The following is a 9,491-nucleotide window of genomic DNA, read 5'->3' on the forward strand; positions in this document are numbered from 1 at the left end:
TCTTGCTGTTGCTCTTTTATTCACTTTTATTGTTTTAATTTTTCTAACCGCTTGATTTCGAGTTGATGTTCCTTCGAGTGAATGAATCTGCAGGGACTGATATCTCCCTGTAAGAGCTGTCTCCACTGCCCATGGGGATTCTCCAGCGGTATCCCCCCGAGCTTGATAATGCCTCTCTTTGTACCTTTTATGTTTGCTTGAACATCTGTGAACATATATGAAGCTGCCATACCAAATCAGACCACTGGTCCATCAGAGACGGTATCCTGTACTCAGACTGGCAGCTGCTCTCCAGGGTCTCAGGCAGAGGTCTTCCACATCACTGACTGCCTGGTCCTTTACACTGGAGATGCCGGGGATTGAACCTGCCACCTTCTGCATGACAAGCAGATGCTAAGAACATAAGAGAAGCCAATGTTGGATCAAGCCAATGGCCCCTCCAGTCCAACTCTCTGTCACACAGTGGCCAAAAATACCAGGTGCCATCAAGAGGTCCACCAGTGGGGTCAGGACATTAGAAGCCCTCCCACTGTTGCCCCCCCCCAAGCACCAAGAATACAGAGTATCACTTGCCCCAGACTGGGAGTTCCTCCCTATACCTTGTGGCTAATGGCCACTGATGGACCTCTGCTCCATATGTTTATCCAATTCCCTCTTGAAGCCGTCCATGCTTGTAGCCGTCGCCACCTCCGGTGGCAGTGAATTCCATGTGTTAATCACTCTTTGGGTGAAGAAGGACTTCCTTTTATCTGTTCTAACCCGACTGCTCAGCAATTTCACTGAGTGCCCACGAGTTCTTGTATTGTGAGAAAGGGGAAAAAGTACTTCTTTCTCTACGGCACTATCCCATGCATAATGTTGTAAACCTCGATCATGTCACCCCTCAGTCGCCGTTTCTCCAAGCTAAAGAGCCCCAAATGCTCTACCAATGAGCCACAGCCCCTTCATTACTTGTATGTTTTCAACGGCTCTCCTGCCACATGCTTCAAACAAGCAACTATTAAACACCATACAGGTCCAACTGATCCAATAAAAACTACTGAAAGCTTTTTTAAAAAAGCTTAAATAACAGTAACAAATTCTAATAACAGTAACAGTAACAAATTCTAATAACAGAAGACTGCAAGAAAATGTGATATCGGTCTGACTGGCTCGGGGAAAATTAGGACCGTCATCGGAAATAATGGGATAACTGCGGATAAATGGATCAAGAGACAGACAATGTTTGCTATATGTTCAGATAATTTGCTTCAGGGCTGTACTCATTTGTATGTTTTAATGATGTGGTTTTGTCATTTGTACATTGTATAACAATTTAAAAAATAATTACATCAAGTTAGATGAAGTTCCCGGTTCCCATGAGGCTTACTGCAACAGGAAATACTACTTTACACAAATGGGTGATTAAAATGTGGAATTCGCTGCCAGAGGATGTAGTGATGGCCACATGAATACACAGCCTTAAAGGGGGATTAGACAGATTCATGGAGGTTAGTTCTATCAGTGGCTACTACCCATGGTGACTGAGGGGGACCTCCACATTCAGAAGCATTCAACCTCTGAATCCCAGTGCCAGGAGGCAACATCGGGGGAAGGCCTCAGCCTCTGTGCCCTGTTGTTGCCTGTCCAGAGGGACTGGTTGGCCATTGTGTGAGACAGGATGCTGGACTAGATGGACCACTGGTCTAATTCAGCAGGGCTCTTCTGATGTTCTTATCAGGGGAAGGCCTCGGCCTTTATGCCCTGTTGTTGGCCGTCCAGAGGAACTGGTTGGCCACTGTGTGAGAGAGGATGCTGGACTAGATGGACCACTGGCCTGATCCAGCAGGGCTCTTCTTAGGTTCTTAATATGGTCCGAATGGTCCTTTTTTTAAAAAAAAAGCAAATCCAAGTTGTTGTTTTCTTCTCTGTTGGGCAAAGAAATCAGGAATGCAGTACTTGGAGGAAACTGTCATCAGGAATTAAATGAGGGATCAAATGACATCCGCATTGAAAAAAGATACAAAAGGCTTTCCTCCTCCACTCGTAAGAACTTGCCAGTTAGAAGCATTCCACAGAGACACTGTTGCTAGGGCTGCCAAATGCCCCCGGGGGGCGGAATTCCCCCCGCTTTCGAGCCCCGATTTCCGCTCCCGCGGAATCGGGGCCCGGGGAAAACCCCACCCCCGTGTGCGCGTCACCCGGAGGTGACGTCGCATGCTGGGGGCGGGGCCACACCATTTGAGGGGAAAACAAAGAGTTTTCCAAATGGCATGGCCCCGCCCCCAGCGTGCAACGTCACTTCCAGGTGACGTGCACGCGGCGCGCGCTATGCGCACGCGCACGCCTAAGACGCCAGCCGGGAGCCCCCCACTCCCGGCCAAAAAACATTTGGCAACCCTAACTGTTGCATACCTCCCAAGCTCAGAAGGACCCCAGGGGAGATCAAGAGACAGGGCCTATTCTGTGGTGGTGCCGAAGATTTGGAACTCCTGCCCTGCAGAATTTCAATCAATGTCAATCTGTTGGATTTTCAGTTACCAGTGGAAGAGCTGTCCTGAGTTTTGGGACAAGTCTTTCCCCCTGTTACGAAGCTCTCTTCCTTTGCGCTGGTTCCTGGTGGTTCCTTCTCAGTGTTTTAGAGCAGGGGTCCCCAACCTTTTTGAGCCGGTGGGTACCTTTGGAATTTTTAAACAGAGTGGTGGGCGCAACCAGAAAAGGGCTGCCACGAGAAGCAGAGCCACACTCACTCCCAGAGGAAGTCCAAGAGTAGGGGAGAAGAGAGGTGATTTTTTAAAAAAAAATGCACTGGGAAAGAGAGAGTGCAAAGCCAACCCTTTGGTGGCAGTTGTTGCCGAACTAAGGCTCTGGTCACACGGGCAGGAAAATGCGGGGGGGGAAGCATGGCTGTTTGCCCCGGAGCAAACTAAGGCAGGGTTAAGCGATCAGACCTCCCGTGGAGGTCCCGTGGGTAGGGAGAGGTGCCAATCACAGGACGGTCCTGCGCGCAACAAAGAAGCGTCGCGGTGCGGCAAACTGGGGTTTTTTTGTGTACACCAAAAAATGCGCATGCTCCGTTGGGTGCTTGTGCGCATCCACAGACACTTGGAAAAAACACTCCTTTTTTGCAAGGGGACATGGGCGGGCGCCAGATGCCACCGGAAACGCGATCAGATGCCCACCCTTGCCCCGCGGTTTCCGTGCGTCTTCGGCCGGAAGCCTCGGTTGAGCCACGGGAGCACTATGCTTCCCAGATGTGCCGGTGAGATCGCGCCCGGAAAATCCGCCTGTCTTCCGTCTCTCTAGCGTGGCTAATGTTCCGTGTGACCGCAGCCTAACTTCATTTTAATCTGCACAGCCAATTAGGAGCCACGCTGGGCAAAAGCCCCACTCGGCCCCACCCACTTTCTGGAAACATGTGGGAGGCACCAGGAAAAGTGTCAGGGGGGCCCACGGCACCCACGTTGGGGAAGTCTGTTGTAGAGTCTCTGTATCTGCCACATTGCCATTTTTCTTGTGGTTCCCACCGTCCCCGTTTCACGCTGCCATTTTCATATGGGAAGGGTCAGTGAGGTGTCCCGATTACAGAACTGGCTGAGAATCAGGGAGAGCAAGAAGAGGCAAGCAAAATTCGGTGCAGTGGGAAGAAATAATTTACTCAAACTTGACGAACCCTACGCATTCAACTGTGTGTCGACAGGGGTATCAGTAAATATATATATAAATATAGACAAGGTAAAGGTAATAGACAGATATATCATTACAAAGCACGCATATCTGAAGGAAAATTTTGAAAGGGAAATGACAGCTGACCGTGCCAGAGCAGTAGTTAATACAGTGATATCCTGGGAATCGGAGGCCAGCATGCAGGGCTATTTCTGGGCAGGAGCGCACAGGAACGGAGTTCCGGCTGGCTCCCGAGTTGGCCACGCCCAGCAGGAACTCATTAGCATAACAGGCCACACCCAACAGTAGAAACTCATTAGGATTGACTACAATAGGGGGTGTGGCCTAACATGCAAAGGAGTCCCTGCTACAAAAAAAGCCCTGGGTTTTGAGAACAGACAATGTAAACAGAATAAGAAGCTAAAGGTGGGTGTGGCTGGATGACCAGACCTGATAACATGGGGGTTCAGCCTAATGTGCTAATGAGCTGTGCTGTCAGGGGTGTGGCCTAACAGGCTAATGCGTTTCTGCTGTTGGGTGTGGCCTATTATGCTAATGAGTTCCTGCTGGGCTTTTTCTACAAAAAGAGCCCTGCCAGCATGTATAATATAACAGGGTATCTGTTGTGGGGAAGGGAAGGGAAAGGTGACTGTAAGCCACTCTGAGTGAAGGGTGGGGTTTAAATCCAATCTCCTCCTCCTCCTCTTCTTCTTGTCAGTTTCCTCACAGGTCCATTCTAAGAAAACATACTATAGAATGCGCATTATCAGAATAATGCAAACTGGTAGCTCAGATACTCCCTTTTACCCCGGCCTACCTCACAGGATTGTTGTGAGCATGAAAGTGAGAGGGGAGGACTGTGCGTGCTATCTTCAGCTCCTGGCCAGGTGGGATAAAAACATGATGGATAAATAAAAGGGGTTGTTCTTAGTCCAGTTTGGTGTAGTGGTTAAGTGAGCGGACTCTAATCTGGGAGAACCAGGCTTGATTCCCCACTCCTCCACTTGCACCTGCTGGATGACCTTGGGCAAGTCATAGTTCTGATAAGAGCTGTTCTTGAAAAAAGAGCAGTTTCTGTCACAGCTCTCTCAGCCCCACCTACCTCACAGGGTGTCTGTTGTGGGGAGGGGAAGGGGAAGGAGTTTGTAAGCGACTCCTTTGGGTAGTGAAGGGTATAAATCCAATCTCTTCTTCTTCTTCTTCTTCTTGATTTATTGGGAGAGTGGAATAAGCCCCTTTCCATGCATGACTTCTTTAAAAAAATGCTTTCTTTTAAAAAACATTAAAGAGCTAATTGGGCAGCTGCCCAATAAATAACAGGGGGGGAGGGGGAGCTGGCTTTGCAAAGGAATTTCTGAGTCGGCAAAGGAAACTTTCTTTATTACGCCCGCCCTCTCCTTTGGTTGGCAGCCCCCCCCCCAAGTCTTTTATTTCCTGGGAACCAGCAATTAAGAAGATCAGAGCTTTAGAAAAGGGGGAGGGAATAGAAAGCTTTATCACATGTGTTCTGTCAAACTTGTCGCAAAGCAGTGAAGAAACATCTCAAGAACTTTTTAACCGTTTCTGCCAGGGAGGGATTTCAAGGCCGGTTTTGCTCATGTCTTTTGTGTGTCTTGGAATCTGTCCTGGGGGAGGGCGATTACCCAACTTGAAGGTGGAGGGGTGAAAAGAGAAGAAACAAGACCGATTCTCCCGGCAAGAAGACGACGGACGGTTCTCGCCACCCCCTTCCGCTTTCTCGTCTCCTCTTGCTACCTCCAGATATAAGACCTACCTCACTGGATACATCTCAGAGTGAGTTTCTGCCCTCAAGGTTCTCCCCCTTGGAGGCTAGGAGAAGTGTGTCCGTAGACGCTTGTAAGTTCATGTCACCTGCAGGAGACGGAAACTGATGGTTGCTACTGCCAGGTAAGGTTGGTTTCCCACCACCCGTTTCTCCTTTTCTCTCCGGGGCTTCCTTGTTTGGGAATCCATCCAAATAAAAGGCAGAGAGAGACTGCAAGGATTCCCAAAAGAAGAATGCCTTCCCTCCCTTTTTAAAAAATGAATTGATGTATCGCTTCGAAAAAACAATGCCTTCGTATAGGCAGGTATTGCTACATCAGTGGTTAAGGATGAGAAGGACGGAATGGGGTAAGGTGCTCTATTCTCTGACACATAGTTAAAGAAAAGGAGTGAATCTTTTCAGTCAATTCAGGAGCTGTGGCTCAATGGTAGATCATCTGCCTGGCATGCAGAAGGTCCCAGGTTCAATCCCCAGCAGGTGGGGTTGAGAGAGCTCTGACAGAAACTGCTCTTTTCCAAGAACAGCTGTGCCAGAACTATGGCTTGCCCAAGGTCATCCAGCCAGGTGCAAGTGGAGGAGTGGGGAATCAAACCCGGTTCTCCCAGATTAGAGTCTGCGCACTTAACCACTACACCAAACTGGCTGGATGACCTTGGGCAGCTTCTTCTGAGTATATGGAAAGCTGCCAGTTCCTATGTCCTCTGACTGTACGGGACTGAGAGAAATGACCTCTTCCTTATTATTTTGGCCATTAGCCACAATGTCATTCTCCCAGCCAATTTTTTGGAAGAGCATAAAGCCAATCCCTTTCAAGAGTATTTATATTATCTGTTTACGAGGCTATGTGGTATTTGCTTTCTTTTCTTTTTTAAAAAAATGTTACTATTTTAGTGAAAACACTTTTTGTGCTGGGTCTTCAGGGCCTGTTTAGCTTGGGATTCTTGAAGGTACCATGGATACTGTTGTATAATGCAACCAATGCTCCCTCTAAGCTGTGGAGTCTTGTGAGCCAAAATTCTACTTTGTGAGCTACTGGCATTAAAATTGTGAGGGAGCGATTTGGCTGCTGCATAAATTAGTTTGCTCTGGAGCCCTCCTTCCTGTGCGAAGACAAAAAGGTGTGAGCTGGAGGCGAAAAAACTGAGCTAGCTCACACTCAGCTTAGAGGGAACACTGAATGCAGCTGGAGGAGGAGGAGGAGATTGGATTTATACCCTGCCCTTCACTTGGAGTCTCAGAGCGGCTTACAAACTCCTTTCCCTTCCCCTCCCCACCCCAAAACAGACACCTTGTGAGGTGGGTGGGGCTGAGAGAACTCCAACACAAACTGCTCTTTCAGGAACAGCTGTGCCAGAGCTTGTGACTGACCCAAGGTCACATCAGCAGGTGCAAGTGGAGGAGTGGGGAATCAAACCAGGTTCTCCCAGATTAGAGTCCGCGCTCCTGACCACTACACCAAACTGGCTCTCTGTTGAAAAAAGCTGTTGTTATGTTCTTTGGGAATGTGATCAGGTTATTTGGAACTCCTGATTAAGGGAGAAAATTTGCATGAGGATGTTGGAGGCTCCCTCTGTAGGAAGACTCTCTTGGGGATTCCATCATCCACAGATGCTGCACAGAGGACTTGGCTACAGTGTCAGCGTTCGATATGTTTGGCCCATCAGTTTGCATCTTTTTAAGGGAAGACTGGTCCGAGGTGGAAAATGACATGAAACCAATGCAGACCTTCACATATAGTTGTCAAAATAAGGCAAGCCTAGGTAACAGTAGTTGATGGAAATAACTTTGAGGGATGCCCCCCTTCAATTCATTTCTGTGAAGTAGTGTGAGACTGACATATAATAAGGAAACAGTGACAATGATTTTAAAGCCATAGTTACCTAGAGAAGAAGGAGAAAAGAAGAAAAGAAGAAGGAGAAGAAGAAGGAGGATAAGGAGAAGAAGAGATTGGATTTATACACCGCCCTTCACTACCCAAAGGTGTCTCAGAGCGTCTTACAAACTCCTTTTCCCTTCCCCTCCCCACAACAGACACCCTGTGAGGGAGGTGGGGCTGAGCGAGCTCTTGACAGAAACTGCTCTTTTTCAAGAACAGCTCTTATCAGAACTATGGCTTGCCCAAGGTCATCCAGACAGGTGCAAGTGGAGAATCAAACCCGGTTCTCCTAGATTAGAGTCCGCACACATAACTACTACACCAAACTGGTGGGTAGCATTTATAAACAATTCACAGAGGAGGTTGCTCATTGCATCTTTGCCTGATTCCCTGCAAATCTCTGATGGGTCTTTGCTGATAGTGGGTAACATACATCATATGCAATGGCATCATTTGATCACACCCATTGCAGAGCTACTGCAAAAACACCCACCATCATAGATAATTGCTTGTTGTATCATAGCATGAGTCTCGAATCTGAGGTGCCTTCCTGTCAGTGACTCGTGCATGAACACACCAACACTGCACAGAGCAGGGAGCATCTCCTCTGAGGGTGAATCATGCTTATTCTTGGTCTGTATCTCTTTTCAGGAAAAAGAAGCAAGTGCAATGTCCATTTTACTGCAAACTATTGGTGATAGCCTGTTTGCAGAATAGTTAGAAAGTGCTGGATAGAAATAGGGATGGGCACGAACCATACCACAAAGCAAAATTCATCACGAATTTTGCCCCGTTAGTGGTTTGCAAACAGAAGTTCATGGTTGAGGAACAGAAATTCGTGGTTCATGAGGTCTATTGCCATGAACTTCCATTAACTTTTAAAGCAGTTTATGGAGGTCCATGATGGTTCATGGATGGAGCACAATGGACCAGAAAGCTGCAAAAACAGCTGTTTTTGCGCTGTTTTAGGACTGTCTTCTGCAAACACCATATAAAGGGACTGCTGTCTCCTTCAACAAGGTTTGTGGGGCCATGAATCATGAACCAGTTTAGTTCACAAACAAACCTCCTGGTTTGGCTCATGGTTCCATTCATGGTTCCATTCATGGTTCAGCCACGAACCACCAATCAAACCAAACTGCATTTGTCCAGTTCGTGCCCATCCCTAGACAGGAAACTGACAGGAACAGGTTCAGATCTCTGCACTATCATGAACCATACTATGGCTGAAATTCTAAGGGCACTTTCCTGGAAGTAGTCCCCATTGAATTCTATTGTATTTACTTCAGAGCAGACTTGTCTAGATTTACTCCCTATTTGCTTGGGCCAATCACTTGCTCTTTTAGCTGATCCTACATCACAAGGTTGTTGTGAGGATGAAAAGGAACAGAGGAGAATTGTAATCATATGCAATCTTTGCCTGTTTACCATGCTGAGCTCCTTGGAGGAAGGATATGAGAGAGAGAGATGGATGGATGGATGGATGGATAGATACACACACAAAGATAAGTACACAGGCAGGCAGGCAGATAGACAAACAATGGATGGATACACACACACAAACATATAGATGATAGATAGATATATAGAGAGAACTGCTTTCAACTTTCATTTTAAACTTTCATATAAAAAATAAAAGCTGTAAGCAGTTCTTACATTGTAGTGGATTGTTTTCCAAATCTAATCATGTCCATTACGGAGACAGGGCATGCCTCAGTGGTAGAGCAGCTGTTTAGCATGCAGGATGTCCCAGGTTGAATCCCTGGATCGGGTAATAGGTAAAATGGAACGCCTTGAGGCCCTGGAGATCCACTGCCAGTCAGAGTAGATAACTCAGACCTCAATGGACCAATGGTTTGATTTAATATAAAAGCTTCTTGTAAGTCAATCATATGGTGGAAGGGAGTGATAGTTTCCAACACTGTGTCTCTCTCATGTCTTTTTTTTTTTTTAGGACTCATTCACATGGCTGGCTAGATAAGAAGGCAGTGGCTTTGGGTGGTTGATTTGGGGGGGAATGGTGGCCTTTCCCTTGAACATAAGAACATAAGAGACTCCAATGTTGGATCAGGCCAAAGGCCTATCCAGTCCAACACTCTGTGTCACACAGTGGCCAGAAATACCAGTGTCATCAGGAGGTCCACCAGTGGGGCCAGGACACTAGAAGCCCTCCCACTGTTGACC

Source organism: Gekko japonicus, unplaced genomic scaffold (assembly GCF_001447785.1).
Source record: "Gekko japonicus isolate JY-2015 unplaced genomic scaffold, Gekko_japonicus_V1.1 scaffold3369, whole genome shotgun sequence".
Classification (NCBI taxonomy): domain Eukaryota; kingdom Metazoa; phylum Chordata; class Lepidosauria; order Squamata; family Gekkonidae; genus Gekko; species Gekko japonicus.